Source organism: Mirounga angustirostris, unplaced genomic scaffold (assembly GCF_029215605.1).
Source record: "Mirounga angustirostris isolate CCGP_5_RB_7025 unplaced genomic scaffold, mMirAng1.0.hap1 SCAF_6, whole genome shotgun sequence".
NCBI lineage: Eukaryota > Metazoa > Chordata > Mammalia > Carnivora > Phocidae > Mirounga > Mirounga angustirostris.
This window is the reverse complement of record NW_026991714.1, coordinates 36,635,870-36,663,197: the sequence shown is the minus strand read 5'-3', so window position 1 is coordinate 36,663,197 and position 27,328 is coordinate 36,635,870. Positions and strand designations below refer to the sequence as shown.

The following is a 27,328-nucleotide window of genomic DNA, read 5'->3' as shown; positions in this document are numbered from 1 at the left end:
TAAATACCTAGGAGTGCAATTGCTGGGTCATAGGGTAGCTCTATTTTTAATTTTTTGAGGAACCTCCACACTGTTTTCCAAAGTGGTTGTACCAACTTGCATTCCCACCAACAGTGTAAGAGGGTTCCCTTTTCTCCACAACCTCTCCAACATTTGTTATTTCTTGCCTTGTCAATTTGTGCCATTCTAACTGGTGTAAGGTGGTATCTCAATGTGGTTTTGATTTGGATTTCCCTGATGGCTAATGATGATGAACATTTTTTCATGTGTCTGTTAGCCATTTGTATGTCTTCTTCAGAGAAGTGTCTTTTCATATCTTCTGCCCACTTTTTGACTTGATTATTTGTTTTTGGGGGGTTGAGTTTGAGATGTTCTTTATAGATCTTGGTTGCCAGCCCTTTATCTGTAGTGTCATTTGCAAATATTTTCTCCCATTCTGTGGGTTGCCCCTTTGTTTTGTTGACTGTTTCCTTTGCTGTGCAGAAGCTTTTTATCTTGATGAAGTCCCAAAAGTTCATTTTTGCTTTTGTTTCACTAGCTTTTGGAGATGTATCTTGAAAGAAGTTGCTGTGGGCAATGTCAAAGAGGTTACTGCCTATGTTCTGCTCTAGGATTTTGATGGATTCCTGTCTCACATTGAGGTCTTTCATCCACTTTGAGTTTATCTTTGTGAATGGTGTTAGAGAATGGTCGAGTTCCATTCTTTTGCATGTGGCTGTCCAATTTTCCCAGCACCATTTATTGAAGAGACTCTCTTTTCTCCATTGCATGTTTTTTCCTGCTTTGTCAAAGATTATTTGACCATAGAGTTGAGGGTCCATATCTGGGTTCTCTGTTCTGTTCCATCGGTCTATATGTCTGTTTTTGTGCCAGTACCATGCTGTCTTGGTGATCACAGCTTTGTAATATAGCTTGAAATCGGGCAACATGATGCCCCCAGCTTTGTTTTTCTTTTTCAACATTTACTTGGTGATTCAGGGTCTTTTCTGATTCCATACAAATTTTAGGATTGTTTGTTCCAGCACTTTGAAAAATGTCATTGGAATTTTGATTGGGATGGCATTGAAGGTATAGATTGCTCTGGGCAGCATAGACATTTTTTTTTTTAAGACTTTTTTTTTTTTTAAGATTTTATTTATTTATTTGACAGAGAGAGACACAGCGAGAGAAGGAACACAAGCAGGGGGAGTGGGAGAGGGAGAAGCAGGCTTCCCGCCAAGCAGGGAGCCCGATGCAGGGCTCAATACCAGGACCCTGGGATCATGACCTGAGCCAAAGGCAGATGCCTAATGACTGAGCCACCCAGGCGCCCCAGCAGCATAGACATTTTAACAATGTTTATTCTTCTGATCCATGAGCATGGAATATTTTTCCATCTTTTTGTGTCTTCTTCAATTTCTTTCATGAGTGTTTTGTAGTGCCTAGAGTATAGATCCTTTACCTCTTTGTTTAGGTTTATTCTGAGGTATCTTATGGTTTTTGGTGCTGTTGTAAATGGAATCGTTTCTCTAATTTCTCTTTCTACAGTTGCGTTGTTAGTGTATAAGAAAGCAACTGATTTCTGTGCATTGATTTTGTATCCTGCCACATTACTGAATTGCTGGAGGAGTTCTAGTAATTTGGGGGTGGAGTCTTTTGGGTTTTCCACATAAAGTATCATGTCGTCTGCGAAAAGAGAGAGTTTGACTTCTTCTTTGCCAATTTGAATACCTTTTATTTCTTTTTGTTGTCTGATTGCTGTTGCTAGGACTTCTAATACTATGTTGAACAATAGTGGCAAGAGTGGGCTTCCTTGACGTGTTCCTGATCTTAAGGGAAAGGCTCTCAACTTTTCCCCATTGAGGATGATATTCGCTGTGGGTTTTTCATAGATGGATTTTATGAACTTGAGGAATGTTCCCTCTATCCCTATACTCTGAAGAGTTTTAATCAGGAAAGGATGTTGTATTTTGTCAAATGCTTTTTCTGCATCAATTGAGAGGACCATATGGTTCTTCTCCCTCCTCTTATTAATGTGTTCTATCACATTGATTGATTTGCGAATGTTGATCCACCCTTGCATCCCGGGGATAAATCCCACTTGGTCGTGGTGGATGATCCTTTTAATGTATTGTTGGATCCTATTAGCTAGGATTTTGTTGAGGATTTTGGAATCCATATTCATCAGGGATATCGGTCTGAAATTCTCCTTTTTTTTTTTTAAAGATTTTATTTATTTATTTGAGACAGAGAGAATGAGAGACAGAGAGCATGAGAGGGAGGAGGGTCAGAGGGAAAAGCAGACTCCCTGCCGAGCAGGGAGCCCAATGCGGGACTCGATCCCGGGACTCCAGGATCATGACCTGAGCCGAAGGCAGTCGCTTAACCAACTGAGCCACCCAGGCGCCCTGAAATTCTCCTTTTTGATGGGGTCTTTGCCTGGTTTGGGGATTAAGGTAATGCTGGCCTCATAGAATGAGTTTGGAAGTTTTCCTTCTGTTTCTATTTTTTTGAAACAGCTTCAGTAAAATAGGTATTATTTCTTCTTTGAATGTTTGGTAGAATTCCCCAGGGAATCCATCAGGCACTGGACTCTTGTTTTTTGGGAGGTTTTTGATCACTGCTTCAATCTCATTACTGGTTATTGGCCTATTCAGGTTGTCAATTTCTTCCTGTTTCAGTCTTGGCAGCTTATAGGTTTCCAAGAAGGTCTCCATTTCATCCAGATTGCTCAGTTTATTGGCATATAGTTATTGATAATAATTTATAATAATTGTTTCTATTTCTTTGGTGTTAGTCGTGATCTCTCCCCTTTATTCATAATTTTATTAATTTGGGTCCTTTCTCTTTTCTTTTCTTTTTTTTTATTTAAGATTTTATTTATTTATTTATTTGAGAGAAAGAGAGAGAGACCAAGAAACAGCATGAGAGGGGAGAGGGTCAGAGGGAGAAGCAGGCTCCCCGCTGAGCCGGGAGCCCGATGTGGGACTCGATCCCAGGACTCCGGGATCATGACCTGAGCTGAAGGCAGTTGCTTAACCAACTGAGCCACCCAGGCATCCTCCTTTCTCTTTTCTTTTGGATAAGTCTGGCCAGTGGTTTATTGATCTTATTAATTCTTTCAAAGAACCAACTTCTGGTTTCGTTGATCTGATCTACTGTGTTTCTGGTTTCTAATTCTTTTATTTCTGCTCTAATTTTAATTATTTATCTTCTAATGTGTGGCTTAGGCATCGTTTGTTGCTTTTTCTCTAGTTCTTTAAGGTGTAGAGTTAGTTGGTGAATTTGGGATTTTTCTATTTTTTTTAGTGAGGCTTGGATGGTTATGTATTTCCCCCTTAGGACCGCCTTTGCAGTATCCCATAGGTTTTGGACTGATGTGTTTTCATTCTCATTGATTTCCATGAATTGTTTAAGTTCTTCTTTGATTTCATGGTTGACCCAAACATTCTTGAGCAGAGTGGTCTTTAGCTTCCAAGTATTTGAATTTCTGCCAAATTTTTTCTTGTGATTGAGTTCCAGTTTTAAAGCACTATGGTCGGAGAATATGCAGGGAATAATCTCAATCTTTTGGTATCAGTTGAGACCTGATTTGTGACCCAGTATGTGGTCTATTCTGGAGAAAGTTCCATGTGCGCTCGAGAAGAATGAGTATTCTGTTGTGTTAGGGTGGAATGTTCTGTATATATCTGTGGACCTCACTCTGGTCCAAAGTGTCATTCAAAGCTCTTGTTTCGTTGTTGATTTTCTGCTTAGATGATCTGTCTATTGCTGAGAGTGGAGTATTGAGGTCTCCTATAATTAACATATTATCAATATGACTCTTTATTTTGGTTAACAGTTGGCTTATGTAGATGGCTGCTCCCATGTTGGGGGCATACATATTTACAATTGTTAGATCTTCTTGTTGGATAGACCCTTTAAGAATGATATAGTGTCCTTCTGTGTCTCTAATTACAGACTTTAGTTTAAAATCTAATTTGTCTGATATAAGAATTGCTACCCCAGCTTTCTTTTGAGGTCCACTGGCATGGAAGATGGATCTCCATCCCTTCGCTTTCAGTCTGGATATATCTTTAGGTTCAAAATCAGTCTCTTGTAGGCAGCATACGGATGGGTCCTGTCTTTTTATCCAATCTGCAACCCTGTGCCATTTTATGGGAGCATTTAGGCCATTCACATTGAGAGTGATTATTGAAAGATATGAATTAATTGTCATCATGTTGCCTGTGAAGACCTTGTTTTTATAGATTGTCCCTGTAAATTTCTGTTGTAGATCACTCTTGGGGTCTTTCTCCTTTTATAGAACCCCCCTTAATAATTCTTGCAGGGCTGGCTTAGTGGTCACATATTCTTTCAGTTTCTGCTGGTCTTGTAAGCTCTGCATCTCTCCATCCATTCTAAATGAAAGTCTTGCTGGATAAAGTATTCTTAGCTGCATGTTCTTTTCGTTTAGTACCCTGAATATGTCTTGCCAGGCCTTTCTGGCTTGCCAGGTCTCTGTGGATAGGTCTGACATTATTCTGATGTTCCTCCCTATGTACGTAAGTAATCTCTTCCCCCTAACTGCCCTTAAGATGGTTTCCTTGGTTCTAAGATTTGCAAGTTTTACCATTACATGCTGAGGGTTGGCCTGTTTTCCTTGATCTTGGGAGGGGTCCTCTCTGCCTCTAGGACACGAATGTTTGTTTCATTCCCCAGATTAGGGAAGTTCTCACCTATGATTTGCTCAAATACATCTTCTAGTCCTCTCTGTCTCTCCACTCCTTCCAGGATTCCAATTATTCTGACATTGGAACGCTTCATGGTGTCACTTATTTCTCTGATTCTATTTTCATGGATTCTGAGTTGTTTTTCCCTGGCCCCCTCTTTTCCCTTTTTATCTATTAAATTGTCTTCCAGGTCGCTTATTCGCTCTTCTGCCTCAGTTACCCTAGCTGTTAGATTATCTAGTTTGGATTGGATTTCACTGATAGCATTTTTATGTTCTGCCAATTCAGCTTTCATTTCTGCCCTTAGAGACCCTATGTTGCCATTAATTGATTTCTCCATTCTAGCCATTGTCTTACAATTGCTAGCCTGAATTCCATCTCCAACATCTTGGTTATATCTGCATCCATTTGTAAATCTGCAGCTTAAGTCATAATCTCTGAGTCTTTTCTATTTTGGGGGCTCCTCCTCCTAGTCATTCTGTTGATGGGTGTTTGAGGGAATGTATAGAGTCCAAATTATTGACCAGAACCCAAGCAAGATGCATCTGTTATCTTGGGACCTTAGCGTTGCTGGCCTCTTGTTTTCCCAGCCTATCTTCTGGGGGAGGGGCCTGCCGCACTGTTATTCAGGCAACCCTCTTTTGGCGGAGTTGCCCTGCGCCCCTGTGGCAGGGCATGGGCTCAGCGGGAATCAGTTTTGGGAGCTTTTGTTCTCTGGCACCTTTCCCTGGTGGCTTTCCGCGTCTCTTCCACGAGTCAGAGCAGAAGAGACTGTTTCCAACCCTCTGCCTCAGAGCAGAGAGATCGCAGTATGTTCTTCAGTGAGCTCTCCAGGCCACACCATCTCCATTTCTGTCTGTGCTGCTATAAAGTGCAGCGTCCTGAGTTGTGCACCCCTCTGCAGCGCCCCCAGTCCTGCCTCCAGGTCGGGGCACATCTCTGCCCTTTGTGCTTCTAAAACCACCAGCCACTCCCAGTTCGCACGTGTGACCCCACCGCTCTGGGTTTCCGCCCCGGGGGCTGCCCTAAAGTCCTTTCCCCACTGCTACCGGTCTGTGAGTCTGTGCCCGTCCGCAGTGCGTGAGGCTGTTGTTCACCGGCAGTGTAGGATCCCCACGGTCAGGCACCCTCCCGTTGCCATTTATCCTCCAATATCTGCCCGCGGATTCATGGCTCCCCGCTTCCTACCTTAAAACCCACAGCCTGCGATATTCTGTTTGTAGAGATCCAGGTCTTCTTACATCTCAGGCTGGTTTCGTGTGTGCTCAGAGTGGTCTGGTAGATATCCAGCTCAATTCCGGGGACCAGTTGAAATAGGGTCCCCTACTCCTCCGCCATCTTTCCCCCGTACCCATTCTAACATTATGTTAAACCATATTCTTATTCCAACTCCCAAGATAGTGATCCAGAAAAGGATAAAAGAAGGAAAAGAAAGCCAAAGAACCAATCTGGAATGTTTGACAACTGTCTAAAAGTCCTGTGTTAGATGTCAGCCTTCCTCCTACCACTGTTCCTAAATTCAAGTCTTCAAGTGCATCTTGTTTCTCAAATAAAAAAAGAAACAGATAAAATTTAGTAGTTTGCCTTAAGAGAAGTCCAAGGAGTTTATTTTTTAAATGCTGAAGACTTAACCAAAACTTCATCAAAAGTAGCAGAGCGATTAATTGTTTTGATTGCTTTAAGAGGACCAATGATAGTGTTAGGGCTTGAATGCTTGTGTCCCTCCAAAATACCCAATGTGGTGGTATTTGGAGGTGTGGTCTTTGGGCGGTAATTAGGTTTAGATGAGGTCATGAGAGCAGGCCCTTGTGATGGGATTAGTGTCTTTTTAAAAAGAGGCCGGGACACTAGAGTTCTTTTTCTCACCACCACATGAGGACACAGCAAGACAGGCATCTACAAGCCAGGAAGAGAGCTCTTGCTGGGAACTAAATCTGCTAGCACCTTGATCTTAGACTTCCCCACCTTCAGAACTGTGAGGAATAATGCACTGTTTAAGCCACCCAGTCTCTGGTATTTTGTTATAGCAACCTGAGCTGACTAACAGAGATAGGTTCAAAAGGAGTAGTAAGATGCCTGGGTGGCTTAGTCGTTTAAGTGTCTGAATCTTGATTTTGGCTCATGTTGTGGTCCCGTGGTCATGAGACTGAGCTCCCTGTCATTGGGCTCCCTCTCTCGGCATGGCGTCTGCTTGAGATTCTCTCCCTCTACACCTCCCCATGCTCTCTCCCTCTCTAAAATAAATTAATTAATTAAAAAAAAAAGGAGTAGTAGTCGTAGGATGTAGAGAGCAATCCTAAAATTAAGTAACAGGACATGTAAAGCATAACAGGAATAAAGGTAGAATGGGTACAAATTAATCATCTGGTCTTAGGAGAACCAGACTTAAAATGAATGTATAGGCTTCTCCTTTCCAACCATTACTGGAGTAATTGGTCTTGGATTTCCTCTCCTACTACCTACCTTAAGGACAGCAGATTAAATATATGTTTTTGAGATTTTTCTTTATTTTTGGTTTTCAGCAGCTTTAAACATTAATTAATTAATTAAATTCCAGTATAATTAGCATACAGTGTTAGTGATTTTTAGCAGTTTGACACTGGTGTGCTAACTAGCTGTGGTTTTCACTGCATTTATCCTGTTTTGGAGGTTTGTTGAGCTTATTGAATATGCAAATTAATATTTTCCACCAAGTTTGGGAAATTTTCAACCATCACTCATCAAATATTTTTCCTGTCCCGCACTCTCCTCTCTTATTTTGCAACTCCAATTACATTGTCCGACAGGTTTTTGAAAATGCTTCAACCTTTTTTCTCATTGTTCTTCGTATTGAATAATTTTTTTGATCTCTTTAAAGTTCACTGATTCTGCCTTCTACCAGATCAAATGTGAAGTTGAGTCCATGTAGTGAACTTTCCATTTCTATTATTCTACTTTTCACTCTAGATTTTGTATTTGTTCTTTATTAAAAAATATTTTCTTCATGTCTATTGAGATTCTTTATCTGTTTGAGCATTGAGACTACTGTTTCCTTTAGTTCTTTGAACACATTTTAATTTTTTATAATAGCTGATTTGAAATCTTTGACTTCTATATACAACATTAGGTCCACTTGGAATCACTATATATTAATTTCCTTTCTCCCTGAATGTGTCATGCTTTCTTGTTTTTTTGTATGGCTAGGAATTTTTTATTGAAAACAATATTATAGACAATGCATTTTATCAACACTGGATATTCTTTTCTTTTTTTTTAAAGATTTATTTATTTATTTTTGAGAGAGAGAGTGAGTGAGCACAAGTCGGGGAAGGGCAGAGGGAGAGAATCTCAAGCAGACTCCCCACTGAGTGCAAAGCCTGACATAGAGCTCCATCTTATGACCCATAAGATCATGACCTGAGCCGAAACCAAGAGTTGGATGCTCAGCCGACTGAGCCACCCAGGCACCCAACACTGGATATTCTTAAATTCTTCTAAGGATTGTTGGTTTTTTATTTTAATAAGCAGTTAACTTGACTGGACTAAAACTGTTTAAAACATTCCATTGGTATGTCCCATGTGATTATAAACTAGTGGTTGGCCAGGGATATGGGCAGATTTATACTCAGGATTTGACACTTTTGCCCTTTTAGGATTACATCTCTAAATTTTTAGCTGCTCCTTCAGTCTTGAACTCCGTCCCCTGTCACACTAAATGAGTAAGGCTTTAGTTTTCTGCCTCTGGATATATGGAGTTTGGGAGAATATTTTATGATAGAAACATCACAGACACAATTCTTACCTATTTCAGCTGTGGATTTTCTTTTTTTTTTTTTTTTAATGGTTGTACCAATTTATTTATTTTTTAAAGATTTTATTTATTTGAGAGAGAGAGACAGAGAGAGTGAGAGAGAGAGAACACGAGTAGGGTGAGGGGCAGGAAGAGAAGCAAACTCCCTGCTGAGCAGGGAGTCTGATATGGGGCTGGATCCCAAGACTCCAAAATCATGACCTGAGCTGAAGGCAAACGCTTAACTGACTGAGCCACCCAGGCACCCCTCAGTTGTGGATTTTCAAGTGGAAACTCTCTTGTGTTTTTTTTTTTTTTTAAGATTTTATTTATTTGACAGAGAGAGACACAGCAAGAGAGGGAACACAAGCAGGGGGAGTGGGGAGAGGGAGAAGCAGGCCTCCCGCCGAGCAGAGAGCCCGATGTGGGGCTCCATCCCAGGACCCTGGGACCATGACCTGAGCTGAAGGCAGACACTTAACGACTGAGCCACCCAGGTGCCCCTCTTGTGTTTTTTTTTTTTTTTAAAGATTTTATTTATTTATTTGAGAGAGAGAGAATGAGAGAGAGCGAGTACATGAGAGGGGGAGGGTCAGAGGGAGAAGCAGACCCCCCGCCGAGCAGGGAGCCCGATGTGGGACTCGATCCCGGGACTCCAGGATCATGACCTGAGCCAAAGGCAGTCACTCAACCAACTGAGCCACCCAGGAGCCCTGGTTTTTTTTTTTTTTTTTGAATGCCTTTAAATAGTTGTTTTTTAAAAAAAATTTTGTCCAGATTACATAATTGTTATCTGTGGATGGATTTGCTTGAATCCTTTACCCTGCAAATATGGGAAACTGAGCTTTCACTCTTATTTTTGAAAGATATTTTTGCTGCATTTAGAATTCTGTGCTAAAAGCTTTTTCTTTTTTTCTGTTCAGCTCTTTAAGAGATATTCATTGTATTCTGGCCTCCATTGTTTTTAATGAGAATTTAGCTGTCATTCTTACCATTGTTCCTTTGTATATAATGTATCTCTTTTTGTCCAGCTCGTGTGTGTGTGTGTGTGTGTGTGTGTGTGCTTGTCTTTGTCAAACTTGGGCTTCACTAAGCTTCTTGAATAAATACGTGCCTAAGTATATGTTTTTCCCAAAGCTTGGAAAATTTTGAAATTTGAAATTTTTAGTTATTTCTTCAAGAAATGTATTTTCTGCTCTATTCACTCTCTTCTTTCCTTCTGTGATTCTAATTGTAAACATTAGACTGCTTAATTTCTTTTAAAAACATATTATTTAAAGCAAAAATAATAACATTTCATAGTGGGATTTACAACATAAGTAACAATGAAATATATCACAAAAAAAGGGATCCAAGCAATGGGGAGCATAGCTACCTTCCACAAAAAAAGGCACAAAATATGGAGGGCTAGGAATGGAATTGTACAGTATACTCTTTTAATTTTATGTGTTCAATATTAACCCTAATTAAACTGTAGTAAGTTAAAGGTACATATTGTAATTCCTAGAGCAACCACTAAAAATAATGCAAAGATTTGTTGCTAAAAAAACAATAGAAGAATTGAAATGTAATATTAAAAATAATTTGATTAAGCCAAAAGGAAAAAGAAAGGAGGGAGAGAAGAAATAATAGATGGGATATATAGAAAACTAAAAGCAAGATTGTAAACCCAGTCTCAATGATATCAATAATTATATTCACTGTAAATGGATTAAATACTGCAATTAAAAGAATAAGATGATCAGAATTGATTAAAAAGAAGAGAGGGAGAGATGCAGCTGTCTATGGAAGAATGCACTTTAAAAATAAACACTGTTCAAAGTAAAAGAAGGAGAAGAGATAGATCATGCAGGCAACAAACACAAGAAAGTAGTTGTTATTATATTAATATCGTGAAAAGTAGACTTCAAAGAACATCACCAGAGATAAAGGGGGAACATTTTATTACGATGAAAAGATTGACTCATCAAGAAGATATAAAATTCTTAAGTATCTATAAACCTAATAATAGAACTTCAAAATATGTGAAGCAAAACTGACAGAACAAAAGGGAGAAAGAGACAGATGCACAATTTTTAACATACCTCTCTCAGTAATTAATGTAACAAGTGGATAAAACAAGTAGACAAAATCAATAGGGATATAGAAGATAGGTTAATCAACTTGAGTTAATTGAAATTTATAGAATATTTCACCCAACAACTGCAGAATATGAATTCTTTCAAAGTGAATATGGAATGGTTGCCAAGACAGACCATATACTAGCTCATAAAATAATTCTGTATAAATTTCAAAAGGCTGAAATCTTATAGACAATATCCTCAGAACATAATGAAATTAGGGATGCCTGGGTGGCTCAGTCTGTTAAGTGTCTGCCTTCGGCTCAGGTCATGGTCCCAGGGTCCTGGGATCGAGTCCCATATTGGTCTCCCTGCTCAGTGGGGAGCCTGCTTCTCCCTCTGCCTGCTGTTCCCCCTGCTTGTGCGCTCTCTCTCTGACAAATAAATAAATAAATATATATATATATATATTTAGAAAAAAACATAATGAAATTAAATTAGAAATTAATAACAAATAAAATACCTAAAGAAACTCCCAATATTTGGAAATTAAACAACTCATTTCTCTATAAGCCGTGTGTCAGGAAACATCATAGGGGAAAGTAGAAAATATTCAAACTGAATGACAATAACAAATACATAAAAAGTTATGAGGAAATGTTTTACTTTTTAAAAATGCTTATCTCAGAAAATGGCAAATTCTCAAATCAATGACCTCAGTTTCTACCTTAAGAAGCTAGAAAAAGAGGAGCAAATTAAAGTAAAAAAAAGTACAAGGAAAAAAATAAAGAGCAGAAATCAATAACACAGAAAATATATAAACAACAGAGAATAATGAATAAAGTTGGATTTTTGAAAGAAATAATAAAACCAACCAAGAAAAAAGGAGAAGAAATACAAATTACTAAAATCAGCGATTAAAGAGGGGCTATCACTATATAAGATCCTACAGATGTTAGTGAACTATCTGGGGTGATGGAAATACTCTGTATCATAATTGCTATTTTGTTACACGAGTATGTACTTTTGCTAAAACCCATTGAATTGTATACTTAATATCTATGCATTTCACTGTACATAAATTTTACCTTAATTTTAAAAAGTTAAGTCAAATGTATCATGCTCTCAGTTGGCTTCTTTCTTTCCTTTTGTGTATGCTTTTGTGCAAACCAGCATTTTGGTAAGACTTGAATTGATTCAACCCATTCTCTAACTTGGAAATGCAGTCTTTGACCTATTCATTTTGTAGTTACTGTAATTGTATGTTCTTATTTCCTTTCTTCTTGGATTATACACTCTTGAAGAATACGACTGTCTCCTCTGTACACTATGTTCCAAGGACCTCATATGGTACCATGAACTTTGTGGGTGCTTGACAAATATCTGGATTATTTCTCAACTCCCCGCTTTTGATCATAATTAAAGCAAGCAGAGCTAACCAAGATAGGATCAAATATCAGGCATTTAAGAGGGTGAATTAGAGCATGCCTGCGAGTGTTTGTGTGAGGATTGTGTGTATGTAGCTCCATTCCACAACAGATGAAGAACAATTTGGGTTCATTCCACATTAGCTATTGCTCTTCTCATAGATACTGGGCATGATTAAGACTTCCCATTTTTAATGGGTCTGGAAAATCATCTCAAGGATGTTACTTTGTTGTAAAAACATCTCTAACAAAGTTAAGAATTACTGTGCCTCACTTCCTTGTCAGAACCTTCATCAACAGAAATGAAATCACATAGGATGCATAGGAAAAAAAATTCCCTGATGTCAGTTAAATTGTTAAATGTGTCTACTAGTACGTACAACACTCCCATGGTAAATATTAATTACAAGAAAGTCAAGTGGGAAGGGCAGTATCAAACATGCATTGGCATCTTAAATCTAGGAAAGTGCATAAGCTTAACTTCTAAGGTTATGCCTTTGAAGGGGTAAAGAAGAATTAAGAGGGCAGGTAGGAGAAAGAAAGAAGTGAAGGACAAATTGGGGGTGAGAAGAGCTATTTTTAAGGCAGTAGAAGCTTGAGTTAATCAATTCAGGGGCCATATGCTCCTTTCTTTCATCCTCGACATTTATTGTGCATTGATTTTGTAGCTCCGTGGCTACTGAGACAGTCCCTGTCCTTGGGACAGTCTGGGACTTAGGGGGATTCAGTGGGTAATATGTACAAAGTGCCTCCTATTTCTTGACGTTTGGGCAACTTTCAGTCTTATTGTGTTTGTTCACTTTATGGATCCTAGTACTCCTCCCCCTCCACTGTTCACTCCCCATTTAGATTTCAAACTTATAAAGAGATAGGCCATGTCTTATAACTTCATCTGTTATTTTGTATAGTACTTAACACCTATAGGCAGCGTAGCGTTACTGTCCTTAGACTCCAGCAAAGTGGCCTTGGCTATGCCTCAGAGGGCTTCACTTATCACACACACAAATATAGATGTGTGGACTGCGTGTCACACAAGAGATGAGTTCAACTGTGACACGGCATGACCTGTAATCCTAAACAGCCCCTCTTGAGACTAACAGCATTCACCTCTTCATCCCTTGCTCCGTGTCCTCAAAATACAAAATGACTGTGTCTGAGTGGGAATGATTATAGATTGCGCCACTGCCCACATTAGAAACAAACACTTCTGAGGGAAGGATTTGAGCAGTAGAAGCGCTTAGGTAAGGAGAAAAAAGCAAATTAATTAACTTGCCAATTTCTACCTTTCTACCATATTACGGGATAACATGAATACGATGGATTTTCACATAATGAATTATCATATTCCAATACTGCCTAGTATCCATTTTCTTACTTGCTTACAACAACTGAACATGACATCTGGGAATATTAAATTGCTTACAACAACTGAACATGACATCTGGGAATATTAAATTGCTTACAACAACTGAACATGACATCTGTGTAATATTAAGTGATTCAAATTACTCTTACATTGATATATATGTAGGTCTAGATATAACATGTGTAATAACTGATACTTTATATTAAAGTTCAGATATAGATATTGATTTAAGAGATGATAAAAACTATTAAATGATAAAGATTTATATGGTGAAATTAAAATATTTTGTAATATTTTGCAATTATAATAAATTTTCATATATAGCTTTATTATAATGTTTGAGTATGATACAAAAAGCTCATGATTTGTTTTTGAATCTACATAATGCTTTAGAGATTTTACTTTAGTTGCTGTTGTTTCAGCAAAGTTTCTCCAAATTGAAATTAGTAACAATCAAACAAACAACTTATATAGGAACATCTCTGGTTCAAGAAAGTCCATCTAATTAGAAATGACTCAGAGTAGAAATAAACTATGTAAAAAATCTTGATTATAACCACATAATTAGTGATTTTGCTAGAATGGAAACTAGAAAAGTAAATTTCATGGAATAAATGTAATTAATGAATGTTTTGTCACTCATCAATTATCACTGACTCATCAATGGAACACCCAAGACGTGCAGCAGTAATTAAATTCAGTTGTTTTTGATATTTAGCTGACTTTTGCTCATATAAAAAACATAGTTTCATACATTTAAAAATGTTTGTTATGAAAGATAATTTGTCAAGGTAAGAGAATAGAACGTATTTTATTTAAAAGCTTATTAATGGGAGTTAGAGCTTTCCAGTATTTCTTCTGTTGTTATGTGAGTCTACATTTGTACTCTTGCACTGGGTCATGTATATGTTAGGGGAAGTTTCACAAAGTAGCGTAAGATGAATACATTTTTGCTTATTGGTTGATATAAGATCTTCATGGGAAATAAACATTTTCTTCAGGGTTAGAATTCATTAAAAAATAATGCTTTAATTTGCTGAAAATCTTTTTCTAGCAGTTTCAAATGAAAGTTTCTGGTGATTTCTTATTCTCTGGAACAATTCCCATGTTTTAAAATAGCATTTGACAATGTATCAGTTGGCTTCTTTTCTCCTTTCTGAAAAGCTCAGATATTAAAGTCAGACTAAGGTGGACATTGTGAGGTGGGTGGTGTGTGGGGAGCCAGAGCTGGGTAAGGAGGGTGTTCACATGGCGGGGCACCCTAGAGCAGTGTCGGAGCCCAAGCTGGGTGAAAAGAGCACCCGTGTGTATAGGGAAGCCTGGCCATGAGGTGTCAGAGCCTGAGCAGAATAAAGACATTGTCTATATAGGGAAAAGATGGTGACAATATGGGAAATGGATTACAAATGGGGGGGTTAATAAAAAAGATAAAGATAACAAGAAAAATGGGAGTCAGGATTTTCACTATCTAATGGAAAGGGAGAAAACTAGAATGAACACTGTGGTGTTAGGTTGGAATTGGTTGTTATCTGTGTGAACTCATGATTTCAATAAATATAATAATTTAAATTAATAAAATAAAGAAATAGATACAGGTGTGCAATGTGTATGTATGACGGCCTTGCAGTAGCATCCCCTCTCCACCCCAATAGCAATGAGCACACTTTTCATTAAGGTTTTTAAATGTCATTTTCTATTAAAAGTATCAGAGCTTTCTAGAGATGACTGATTCCAGGGCTCAGTTGAAACTTTTGGGATATCCTATTGAGCCAGAGAGTAAGTGTTCTAGGAATGAAGGACCATGTCAAAGGGATATAGGCACAGCAAAGGAAAGCATCAACAAAATGAAAAGGCATCCTACTGAATGGGAGAAAATATTTGCAAATCATGTGTCTGATAAACAGCAAATATCCAAAATATGTAAAGAACTCATGCAACTCAATGGCAAAAACAATCTGATTAAAAAATAGACAGAAGATCTGAATATATTTTTCCAAAGAAGACACAAAGATGGCCAATTTATAATGTACCTGTCCCTTTTGCTCAACATTACTCATCATCAGGGAAATGCAAATCAAACCACAATGAGATATCACCTCACACCTGTTAGAATGGCTATTATGAAAGAGAGAGGAAATAACAAGTGTTGGTGAGGATATGGAGAATACATAACTCTTATACACTGCTGGTGGGAATGGAAGTTGGTGCAGCCACTATGGAAAACAGTATGAAGTTTCTGCAAAAAAAATTAAAAATAGAGCTACCGTAGGATCCAGCAATTCCAGTTCTGGGTATTTATCTGAAGAAAATGAAAACAGCAACTTGAAAAGATATATTCACCCCCAAGTTCATGGCAGCATTATTTACGATAATGAAGATATGGAAACAACCTAAGTGTCTGTCAATGGATGGATGGATAAAGAAAATGTGGTGTAGCCTGGTGCCCTCATGTTGCCCCTGCCTAGAGCTACAGACGGCCACGGCCACGGCACCGCCATCACCCACGCTCTGACCTCTGCCTCCACACCAGGTCAGGCTGAACCTCTGGGAATGTGGTTTGAGGCTTTTGTTAAGAGGAGAAACAAAATGCTTCTGCCTCTTTTCAGGAACTGGAAGATAAAAAGAGTTATCAGAAGAATCAGAAGATGAAGAGTTGTAGTTAGAAGAGTTTCCCAGGTTGAAAACACTTGATCCCAAAAAAGACTAGAAGATAAGGCAATGGTTTTAAAACATCACCCCGACAAATGGAAAGCAGCTGGTGAACCAATAAAGAAAGGAGATAAGGACTACTTCACTTGCATAACTAAGGCTTATGAGATGCTATCTGATCCAGTGAAAAGATAAGCATTCCACAGTGTAGATCCTACTTTTGATAACTTGGTTCCTTCCAAAAGCGAAGCAAAGGACACTTTCTTTGATGTGTTTTCCCCAGTGTTTGAAAGGAATTCCAGATGGTCAAATAAACAGAAAAAAAAAGTCCCTAAACTTGGTGTTATGAATTCATCATTAGAAGATATAGATGCATTTCATTCTTTTGGATATAATTTTGATTCTTGGAGAGAATTTTCTTATTTAAATGAAGAAGAAAAGGAAAAAGCAGAATGTCATGATGAGAGGAGATGGATTGAAAAGCAGAACAGAGCAACAAGGGCAGAAAGGGAAAAAAAAGAAATGAACAGAATAAGAACATTAGTTGATAATGCTGTGATCCAAGGATAAAAATAAAACAAAAACAGAATTAAGGAAGAAGAAAAGCCACGAAAGAAGCAGAAAAGAAAGGCAAAGCAGAAGCAAAATGGAAGGAGTGAAAAACTAAAGAAAAACAAGGACAAGCTGAACTGGAAGCTGTTTGGTTAGCCAAAGAGAAAGAAGAGGAGGAAGTCAGACAACAAGCATTATTGGCTAAGAAGGAAAAAGATATCCAGAAAAAATCCATTAAAAAGGAAAGGCAAAAACTTCAAAACTCACATAATACCTGGAATCACTTTTCTGACAATGAGGCAGAGCAGGTTCAAATGATGGAAGAACTGGAAAAAAAATTGTAATTGGCTTGAACTAGCAAGCTTACAGTGTTTGAATGAAACACTACCCACTAAAGAAGTAGGAAAGGCTCTTCTGGAAAAACAGAAGAAATAAATGTTAACAAGTGAGAAAAGAGAGCAAAACCTGAAGTTTGCATGCAATAGCATCTAAGAACCCAGACAAAGCAACTGGCGAAGTAGAAATGGCAGTAAAAATTGGTCAGAAGACGATCTGCAATTACTAACTAATTGAACCTCTTTCCTGCTGGAACAAATTCAGCATGGGAATTAATTGCTACATCCTAGTAAGGATGAACATACATCCTTCTTCTGGAGTCAAGAGAACTGCCGAAGTTGTTACTGATAAAGAGTCTTCAAAAACTTGACCCTCATCAAAAAGATCTCATAGAGAAAAAGGCTTTTGATAAATTTTGAAAAGAACATGGAGTGGTGCCTCAAGCAGACAATGCAACACCTTCAGAACTACTGGAAGGTCCACATACAGATTTCACCCCTCAGACAACAGAAGAACAGAAGCTTTTGGAACAAGCTTTGAAAACATACCCAGTAAATACACCAGAGAGATAGGAACACATAGCAGAAACAGTGCCTGGCAGGACAAAGGATGGCCTGAAACAGTGTAAGGAACTTGTTGAGATGGTAAAAGCAAAGAAAGCTGCTCAAATGCAAGTGCTGAGTGCGAGCAGAGCCAAGAAATAGCTTACGGCAATTTTTGTTTTGTGTGCATTTTTATAGTAAAACTGAAAATACAAAAAAAAAAAAAGAAAGAAAGAAAATGTGGTGTATATATACAAGGAACTATTATTCAGCCATAAAAAAGGTGAAGTCTTGGGGTGCCTGGTGGCTCAGTTGGTTAAGCGGCAGACTCTTGGTTTCCACTCAGGTCATCATCTTGGGTGGCGAGATCAAGCCCTGCCTCAGGCTCAGCACACAGCCCGGAGTTGGCTTAAGACTTCTCCCTCTGCCCCTCCCCGCCGCTCTCTGTCTCTCTTTGTCTGTCTCTCTCTCTCTCACATAAATAAATAATTTTTTTTAAAGATTTTATTTATTTATTTGACAGATAGACACAGCGAGAGAGGGAACACAAGCAGGTGGAGTGGGAGACAGAGAAGCAGGCTTCCCGCTGAGCAGGGAGCCCGATGGGGGGCTCGATCCCAGGACCCTGGGATCATGACCTGAGCTGAAGGCAGATGCTTAATGACTGAGCCACCCAGGCGCCCCCTAAATAAATAAATCTTAAGCAGAAAAGAATGAAGTCTTGCCATGTGCGACAGCATGAATGGACTTTGAGGGCATTGTGCTAAGTGAAATAAGTCAGAGAAATACAAATGATCTCACTTATGATCTCACTTATATGTGGAATCTAAAAAACTCAAAAAACAAATGAAAAACCAAATGAAAAAACCAAGCTCACAGACAGAGAAGAGATCAGTGGTTGTTAAAGGCGAGGGGTGGGGATAGGTGAAGTAGTTGATGGAGGTCAAAAAGTACAAAAGGTACCAACTTCCAGTTATAAAATAAATAAGTCACGGGGATGTAATGTACAGCATGGTGACTATAGTTAATAATATATTATATATTATAATATATAAATATAGTTAATAATACTATAGTTGAAAGCTGCTAAGAGAATAGATCTTAAAAGTTCTCATCACACAATTTTTTTGGTAACTATGTATGGCGATGGACGTTAACTAGACTTATGTATACGAATATCAAATCATTATGTTGTATACCTGAAATTAACATATTGCTACATGTTAATTATACCTCAATAAAAAATAAATAAATAGAAAGTAATACAGCAACAACAAAAGGACACAAGCCAGCTTGAAGGAGATCCCGCTGATCAGTTTGAGCCTTAAAGAGATATAATCTATTATCTTAGAGTTGGTAACCCACTGAATATAATAGGAAGTTATGAGTCCATGCTAATATAAATTAATAAATTTACATTGTTTTAAAGTGCTTCTGCACAAAATATTTATTAATTATAAAGAGAAGAGTAGGCTTTGGGGTGTCTGGGTGGCTCAGTCTTTAAGCGTCTGCCTTCGGCTCAGGTCATGATCCCAGGGTCCTGGGATCGAGCCCCGCATCAGGCTCCCTGCTCTGCAGGAAGCCTTCTTCTCCCTCTCACACTCCCCTTGCTTGTGTTCCCTCTCTCGCTGTCTCTCTCTCTGTCAAATAAATAAATAAAATCTTAAAAAAAAAAAAAAGAAAAGAGTAGGCTTGCAGTGGAGAAACTTGGCAGACACCATCTAAATCATATAGTTAAAGCTGACATTCTCCATAAAGGAACAAATCAAAAGCTGTACCACCTAAGAATGCAATAAGAGGATGTCAACATTGTTTCTGCAGTATTCCTACCAAAGATGCATAACCTGAATTTAATCAGGAGAAAACATCATCAGACAACTCTAAATTGAGAAACATTCTATAAAATAACTGGCCTGTCATTTCCAAATGTGTCAAAGCCATGAAAGTCGAGGGAAGACAGAACTGTTCTAGCCTGAAGGAGACTAGAAACAGGACATCTTGATGCAATGTGTGACTGTGAACTGGATCTGTCAAGTACATTAATGGACAACTGGGGTCTGAGGATTAAATTGTAGTGTAGTGTCAGTGTTAACTTTGTGATTGTGATGGTTGTGGACTCTAGGAGAATGTTCTTATTTATAGGAAATATACACTAAAGCATTTAGAGGCTGATGGGGCATCAGGTTGGCAACTTATTCTCAAATGATTCAGAAGAAAAGGTCTTTGAATTCTACTTGCAACTTTTCTATAAGTTTGAGCTTGTTCCAAGACCAAAGAATTTATGCTAAATATAAAAAATTAAAAATAATACTTAAAATCACTAATTATAATTCTGAAAATGAATAGAAAATAACAGATCAGTTTTGGCCAACTAACCTAAAGACACTTTAAGAGCACAGTTTACATAAGACATCCCAGGCTGTTTTAATGAAATGGCAGATAAAATGCAAGAAGTGTTGTGCCTTGTAAGTGGTATATAAGCACAGAATGCCTACATCCCATGTGAGTACTGAGTACTCAGTACCAAGGTCTGAAGTAGACTGTTGAGTGTAGAGTATATTTCTACATTATTAGAGTAGAAAAAAGAATGTGTTTCTGCCTGCTAAGACAGAACATCACAAGTGGTTGGATTGTTAATGAGCTGATTGATTGATTCATCCTGGCTCTGCCATTTACTAGCTGTAAGACCTTCACATGTCAATCTCTCTGTGCCTCAATTTCCTCATATGTAAAATAAGGATAATTACAGTGCCTATCCCATAGGTGCTCAATGGGTGAACTTTAAATGAGTTAGTGTATGTACAGTGCTTAGATTACTGCCTGGCACAAAAAAGTGCTACTTGAAAGTATTAGCTGTTGTTGTTATTAATTCATTCATCAACAGTACAATTTGCATTTTTCAGTGTTAATGATGGTAATGCCATGGTGCATCTCCCTACTGGATTTTGAGAGAAACTTTCCCTGCTATGGAAATGTCTTACACCATCCCCCCCGACTCCCCACACCCCCACCCAGCCTGTGTCCCTCTGGACCCTCCTCAATGGCAGAGTGTCAGTACCCACCATGGCCTGACCCCACCTTTTCATCCTGACCCCAGAACCCCACTGGCTGAGCTGGGAGCCCTTAAACAGCATATCTAGAACATATCTTATATTTTCTGGCAAGTGGTTCGTTGTTTTCCTTCATGCAACTCTGACTTTAGGATGTTTGCCTCTTTACCTCCTTGTAGAACTAATCAAGCTGTCTGGGACTACTGACCAAACCCACCTCCTCTGTGTCCCACAGAGCTCCTCTGTTCACTTCTTTCCATTATGGTTATACTTTATTTTTAAATTATTTTAAAATTTTATCTATTTATTTGAGAGAGAGGGGGAGTGAGAGAGAGCATGAGAGGGGAGAGGGTCAGAGGGAGAAGCAGACTCCCCGCTGAGCAGGGAGCCTGATGCAGGACTCAATCCCGGAACTCTGGGATCATGACCTGAGCCGAAGGCAGTTGCTTAACCAACTGAGCCACCCAGTAGCCCCCATCCTCATTCCATTTTGAAGTCAACACCGTATCTTCAATACATTTGAAACTGAAATACTGTTACATTTTTTATGTTTTCTATTTTCAATAACCATGCAATGCTTAGACCCCAAAAGTCTGTGATTATGAGCATATTGAACACTGACAGAGGAGGACTTACATAATTTTTTTAGAATCATGTGCAAAATTTTAAGCTTTAATTATCATTATCAATCAATAGTTCAGTTCTTGTTTGTTTGCATCTGTTTATGGGACTCAGGCAACATTCTTATGGTCTGTGAGTCATTGATTATGCATTTTATTGCTGTGTCACCGTGAAGAGCAGATGGCAGTAAATATATCTTGACTTGATTTAAGGACTTGAATCTCCCTTGCATTTACGGATTGCCACTTTTTTTTTTTTAAAGATTTTATTTATTTATTTGACAGAGAGATAGAGAGCACAAGTAGGCAGAGGGAGAGGGAGAAGCAGGCTCTCCGCCGAGCAGGGAGCCAGACATGGGGCTCAATCCCAGGACCCCAGGATCATGACCTGAGCCAAAGGCAGCCGCTTAACCGACTGAGCCACCCAGGCGCCCCTATGGATTGCCACTTTTAATGCTGCCATCCTCTGTAAAGTTGCTTGCTTGAGACCATCTGAGAACATACGGTAAAAACCTGTGTCCTTTACCTCATCCAGTACATAGGCCTAAATGTGTACACCAGTGAATAGAATACGAATTTCAGAGTCAGTTATAGCTGCATTTAACACTTGGCTCTTCAAGAAAGTAGTTCATAACAGCTGATGAGTTTGGGCAAATTTCTTCATTAAATAATGGTGATACTGACTGTTGACTCCCCAAAAGGCCACCAGAAAAACAAAACAAAACAAGACCTATTGACCAAACAAATCTGTGTGTATCGGAGTTTGTTGCTCTAGTAAAAGGTGAACATCTTCTTGACAGAGAGTAATATCTCAGAAGGGAGAAGTCAGGGCAGGATATTTAGGGGATTTAGATAGGCTGGATGGCATTTAAAGTGGAGAACTAGTTGAGGGGGGCAGAAATGATGAAATAATAACTGGATTGGTGGGCCTAGGGAGACGAGCATGCAGCTAACAGTGGAATTAACCTATTTTATTTGGTTCACAGTCTTATTTTCCAGGGGCAAACAGGTCGGCCTTTTTTTTTTTTTTCAGTATTGTCTAACACAGGGACAGGAAGTTATGTCCAATTCCAGGACTGTTTTTTTTTTTTTTTTTAAAGATTTTATTTATTTATTTGAGAGAGAGAATGAGATAGAGCATGAGAGAGGGGAGGGTCAGAGGGAGAAGCAGACCCCCCGCTGAGCAGGGAGCCCGACATGGGACTCGATCCCGGGACTCCAGGATCATGACCTGAGCTGAAGGCAGTCGCTTAACCAACTGAGCCACCCAGGCGCCCTAGTTCCAGGACTGTTTAACACAGGTTTAGATTTGTTATCTTTAGTTCTCAGTGATCAAATTATGCCGTCAGAGTGTTGTATGAACTAGAATACTGTATATAAATGAAACTGGCACTGACTAAGTGCTCATTAAAATGTTAGTTTCTTTTATTTCCTAGCCCAGCTGCTTCTCACCCTTTCTACCTCTGTTTATTTATATGGAAATCTCCTCTTCATATTAACACCATCTAAATCAGTGGTCTGCCATAGCAGTAGTCGTACTCAAAAAAGCTTATTGAATGAGTAGATAAAAATCAAAGGATAAAACTTTGAAAATCAAAGTACTCGCAGAGTTTTAGTAATAGTTTAAACCCATGAAACTGGAATTCTTCCAAGCATAATTAACTTCTTTATTGTTGTACTGAATACAAATTTCTCATTAACTCATTGAAGTTCTGGAAACCTGAAAACCTAAAGAAAAGCACTTAGATTTTGATTCCAAATATTTAGTTAAATCATTCAACTTCATTAACTCTCATGGGAAAAAAGTTATCCAAATTAGTTAAGAGTCATTATATAAAGACCTTCTAAAGATGCTGCTGCAACATCAGAATAAAGTGAGAGGTCTAAAGAGCAGGTTCCGTTCAGCATTTGTTTTTCCTCTTTGAACTGATAGTCTTTGTTTTTGACCACCTTCATTAGAAAACAATTTCAGTTACTTCTGAATCACTTTGCATCTACTTTTACTGATAAATACACTAAATTGTACAATTGTAAAGGTCTTACATCCCATAATGCTCCGTTTTCCCATAGCATTCGCCTGCTTTCTCTCTTTCTGTTTCTCTTTCTCCCTATCTCTCTCTGTCTCTCTCTCTCTCTCTCTCACATACACACACACATTCCAAACATCAGCAGTTCCCTGACCATTAGAGTCTCTCAGAACTTTTAAAGGTACACATATCAGAATCCCTTTCTCATCAACCCCTAGGAGATTCTGACTCAGTCAAGTCTAAGCTGAGCATTTAGGAATCTGTTCTTTTTGAAAAACACCTCAGGAGAGTCTGGTGACCAACCAGGTTTGGGAACCACCCCCTGGGGAATATGGCCTTAAGGGCATTCACAACTCCTGGGGGTTTGGAGGAGTCCTGCACCCTCTGACAGTCATTTGCACACATAGGGTGCAATGGCTTGTTTTCCTTTCCTGCCACCATTCTAGCTTCAGTGGAAGCACCCAGGCTGCATCTGGTTCCGGGCATGCTTCATTCACTGCAAGGTTAATACAACTGTTTTGTTTTGTTTTGTTTTTTGTTTTGTTTCGTTTTGTTTGGCAGGGCCATCAAAAGGGCAAGATGAACAGGAAAAGGAAATTGAATACAGTAAAATTCTATTCATCTTTCAAGAAACTGGAGTCCCCTTATTCCTTCGTGTGCACTAGGTATAAGGAGTTGATGTGTCAGCTGAGAACTGTTCATGAAAACCTCACCAAGAAATGTCTGAGTTTCTATAGAATTTAAAGCCCCAGACTGATCTATTTTAGTTTTGAGGCAGGTGCTAATTCTTAGGGCTACAGCAGGCATCGCTCTCTCTTTCATGTGGCCTTGGACTAATAATAGCTACCATTTTTAAAAGGTTTTTTTTTTTTTTGATTCATTCGAGACACAGAGATACAGAGAGAGAGAGAGAATATGAGCAGGGGGAGAAGCAGAGGGAGGGGGAGAAGCAGGCCCCCAGCTGAGCAGGAAGTCCGATATGGGGCTCGATCCCAGGACCCTGGGATCATGACCCGAGTCGAAGGCAGACACCCAACGAACTGAGCCACCCAGGCACCCCATTTATTGGCAGCTGCTATGTTAGGAGAACAAGTTCAGCACTTTCTCTACTTTGTTTCATTTAATCCTAACAGTAACACTGAAACCTGTTTTCCTCATAATGCAGAAGAAACTGAGGCTTGGGCAGATTAAATACTTTACCGGGGGTTAGACACCAGGTACACTGCAGAGGCAGCCCGGAGACCCAGGTTTTTTAGCTCCAAACCTGTATCCTGAAGGCATTACAGAATAGTGAGTATACCTGTGGGCTTTGAGCCCTCCTGCCTGGCCTCAGCCCCTCACTATGTAACCCTGGGAAATTTGTGGAACCCCTCTGTGCCTCGGTTACCTCATCTGAAAATGGGATTCTTAACCCAGTTAATAAATGGACAAAAGATCTGGACAGATGGCAAGTGAGCATATAAAAAGATGCTCAACATCGTATGTCATTAGGAAATTGCAAATGAAAATAATGACATACCACCACGCACCTACTGGAATAGCTAAAATCCAAAACACTGACAACCCCAAACACTGGGGATGATGTGGAGCAACAGGAACTCTCATTTATTGCTCGTGGAAGTGCAAAATGGTATAGCCACTTTGGAAGACAGTTTGGTGGTTTCTTTCTTTCTTTCTTTTTTAAAAGATTTTTATTTATGTATTTGTCAGAGAGAGCGAGAGCACAAGCAGGGGAGCAACCAGCAGAGGGAGAAGCAGACTCTCTGACAAGTAAGGAGCCCAATGCAAGGCTCCATCCTAGGACCCCCGGGATCGTGACCTGAGCCGAAGGCAGATGCTTAACCGACTGAGCCACCCAGGTGCCCCCAGTTTGGTGGTTTCTTATAAAGGTACACATTCTTTCCATACGATCTAGCAATCATACTCTTCAACATTTATTCAAACAAGTTGAAAACTTAGGTCCACACAAAAACTTGCACCTGAATGTTTAGAGCAGCTTTATTCATCATTGCCAAAACTTGGACGTAACCAAGATGTTCAATAGGTGAATGGGTAAACAGACTAGCACATCATTACAATGGAAGATTATTCAGCAATATGAAGAAATGAGCTATCAAGCCACACAAGACATGGAAGAACCTAAACGCATGCTGCTGAGTCAAAGAAACCATTATGAAAAGTCTACACGTTGTATGATTTCAACCATAGCATATTCTGGAAAAGGCAAACTCTGAAGAAAGTAAAGATAGCAGTAGTTGCCAGGGGTTCAGGGGTAGAAGGGAGGGATCAATAGGTGGAACACAGAGGAATTTTAGGGCAGTGAAACTGTTCTGTATGATACTGTAATGGTGGATACGCGTCATTACACGTTTGTTGAAACCCACAGACCTATGCAACACAAAGAGTCAATCCTAATGTAAATATATTAATAATAATGCATCAATATTGGCTCATCAGTTGTAAAAAAAAGTACTACATTAATGCAAAGTGTTGATAATAAGGAAAACTGTGTGCATGGTGGGGTGGAGGGAGGAGGGAAACAGGGTATATGGGAACTCCCTATACTTTCCACACAATTTTTCTGTGAACCTCGAGTTTCTCCAAAAATAGTTTATTAATTAAAAAAGAATGTCCAAAAAAAGAGAGTGTTGTTGTGAGGATTAATGAGTTAATATAAATAAAACACTTATTATAAAAATGTATAATATAATAAAATAAAATATAATAAAATATAATATAATAAAAAATGCCTGGCACTGAATAAATATTATTATTGTTATTGTTATTATTATTATTATGACTACTAATCTCTATTGCTTCCTTGGAGGTGATCCAGACATTTGTCTGGAAGCAGCCTGAAGTTTTGGTGGGAAATTTAGTGTGACCTTTGGGCAGGTAACATAAACTCTCTGTACTTCCAATTCCTCCCCTATAGAGTGGGGATAAAAATTGTACATACTTCTTAGGTTGTTGTGAAGAATTAATGGGTCAATGAATATAAAAGTTTCCAGAACAGTGCCAGGCATGTAAGTGTACCCTAAATGTAGCTACTTTTACAACTGTTTTTATATGCTCCCAACCCTCAGTACTCCATGGAACTCTGCCCAAACCTGTCACCTAATTTTTGTTTCCTTTCCTTGCACCCATGTTAGCACAAGAACTTATGTTTGGCCTCAGTATGGGATGCAGCACATTGAGATGCTCAGTATCTGCTGAACAAATGGACAGAGCTATAGAACTGAAACCTGGACACCTTACCTGCCAGGAGGCCTTCAGTGTTCAAAGTTGTGAGAGCACTTACATTATATAGGTCTTACATGCAGTCCGAATGATGAGGAGTACACCTACTTTCCTGGGGGACTCCCTTCTTTACTATCTAATGTGTCTTGGGCTTTTCTTGGGTTATTCCAATGTTTGGGCACTATTTCTATAATATCTTCCTCCCACCTCTCTTCGAGTTTCCAACTCTGATGATACTGCAATGAATTTCAGCTGACTGATATCCCAGTGATCATAGGTTCTTAGTCCTGTGGTTGACTTTGAATTTGGAAGGTATCCTTTCTGGTCTATCAAACTTCATCAAGTTTATATCCAACCTTCACAGTCTGATATGAATTCTAGATTTCAAATAACCTTTAATCTCTTAGAGGGCATAATTACAAATATTCCACCAAAGTTAATTTCTTTTTCTAGAATGGTATACATATATATGTGTGTGTATGTGCATGGGTGCATGCATGTGTATATGTATGAAAGATATGTATTGTTTTATGTTCCTTATGAATTCTACAGATATTTAATTAAAATATATAGGTTCTGAATGTTCTCAAAACAGAGTCACTTTTTTTTTTTTTAAAGATTTTTATTTATTTATTTAACAGAGAGAAACACAGTGAGAGAGGGAACACAAGCAGGGGGAGCGGGATAGGGAGAAGCAGACTTCCAGCTGAGCAGGGAGCCCGATGCGGGGCTCGATCCCAGGACCCCGGGATCATGACCTGAGCCGAAGGCAGGCGCTTAATGACTGAGCCACCCAGGTGCCCCCAGAGTCACTTTTTAATGAGTGCTTAAAAGATTGGCATGTTTAGGTAACTCTTCTGGAGAAAGAATGAATGAAGACAGTTTTAACAACAGCAAAAGAATCTATTGCCTTGCATTTTTAGATATGGTAAGTATGATAATACCAATGCATAAAAATTGGAAGCAAGTTATTTCAAACTAAAAAAATCTAAGGAAAAT

General features: G+C 38.8%; 1 long non-coding RNA gene and 1 pseudogene across 2 annotated transcripts in view; both read left to right on the top strand.

Annotated features, from left to right (window-relative positions):
* LOC123846095 (uncharacterized) overlaps positions 1-27,328 on the top strand; it is a 92,675-nt gene that overhangs the window by 51,607 nt on the left and 13,740 nt on the right. Inside the window, exons 5-6 of one of the 2 annotated variants that reach the window (XR_008506265.2) lie at positions 24,800-24,978; positions 26,242-26,791. The exons of the other annotated variant lie outside the window; for it this stretch is intronic. This is a non-coding gene — a long non-coding RNA (uncharacterized LOC123846095). Of the gene's footprint in view, positions 1-24,799; positions 24,979-26,241; positions 26,792-27,328 lie in introns of those variants that run through there. 2 annotated transcript variants of the gene reach the window in all.
* Positions 13,692-18,865, top strand: LOC123845375 (dnaJ homolog subfamily C member 2-like; annotated as a pseudogene).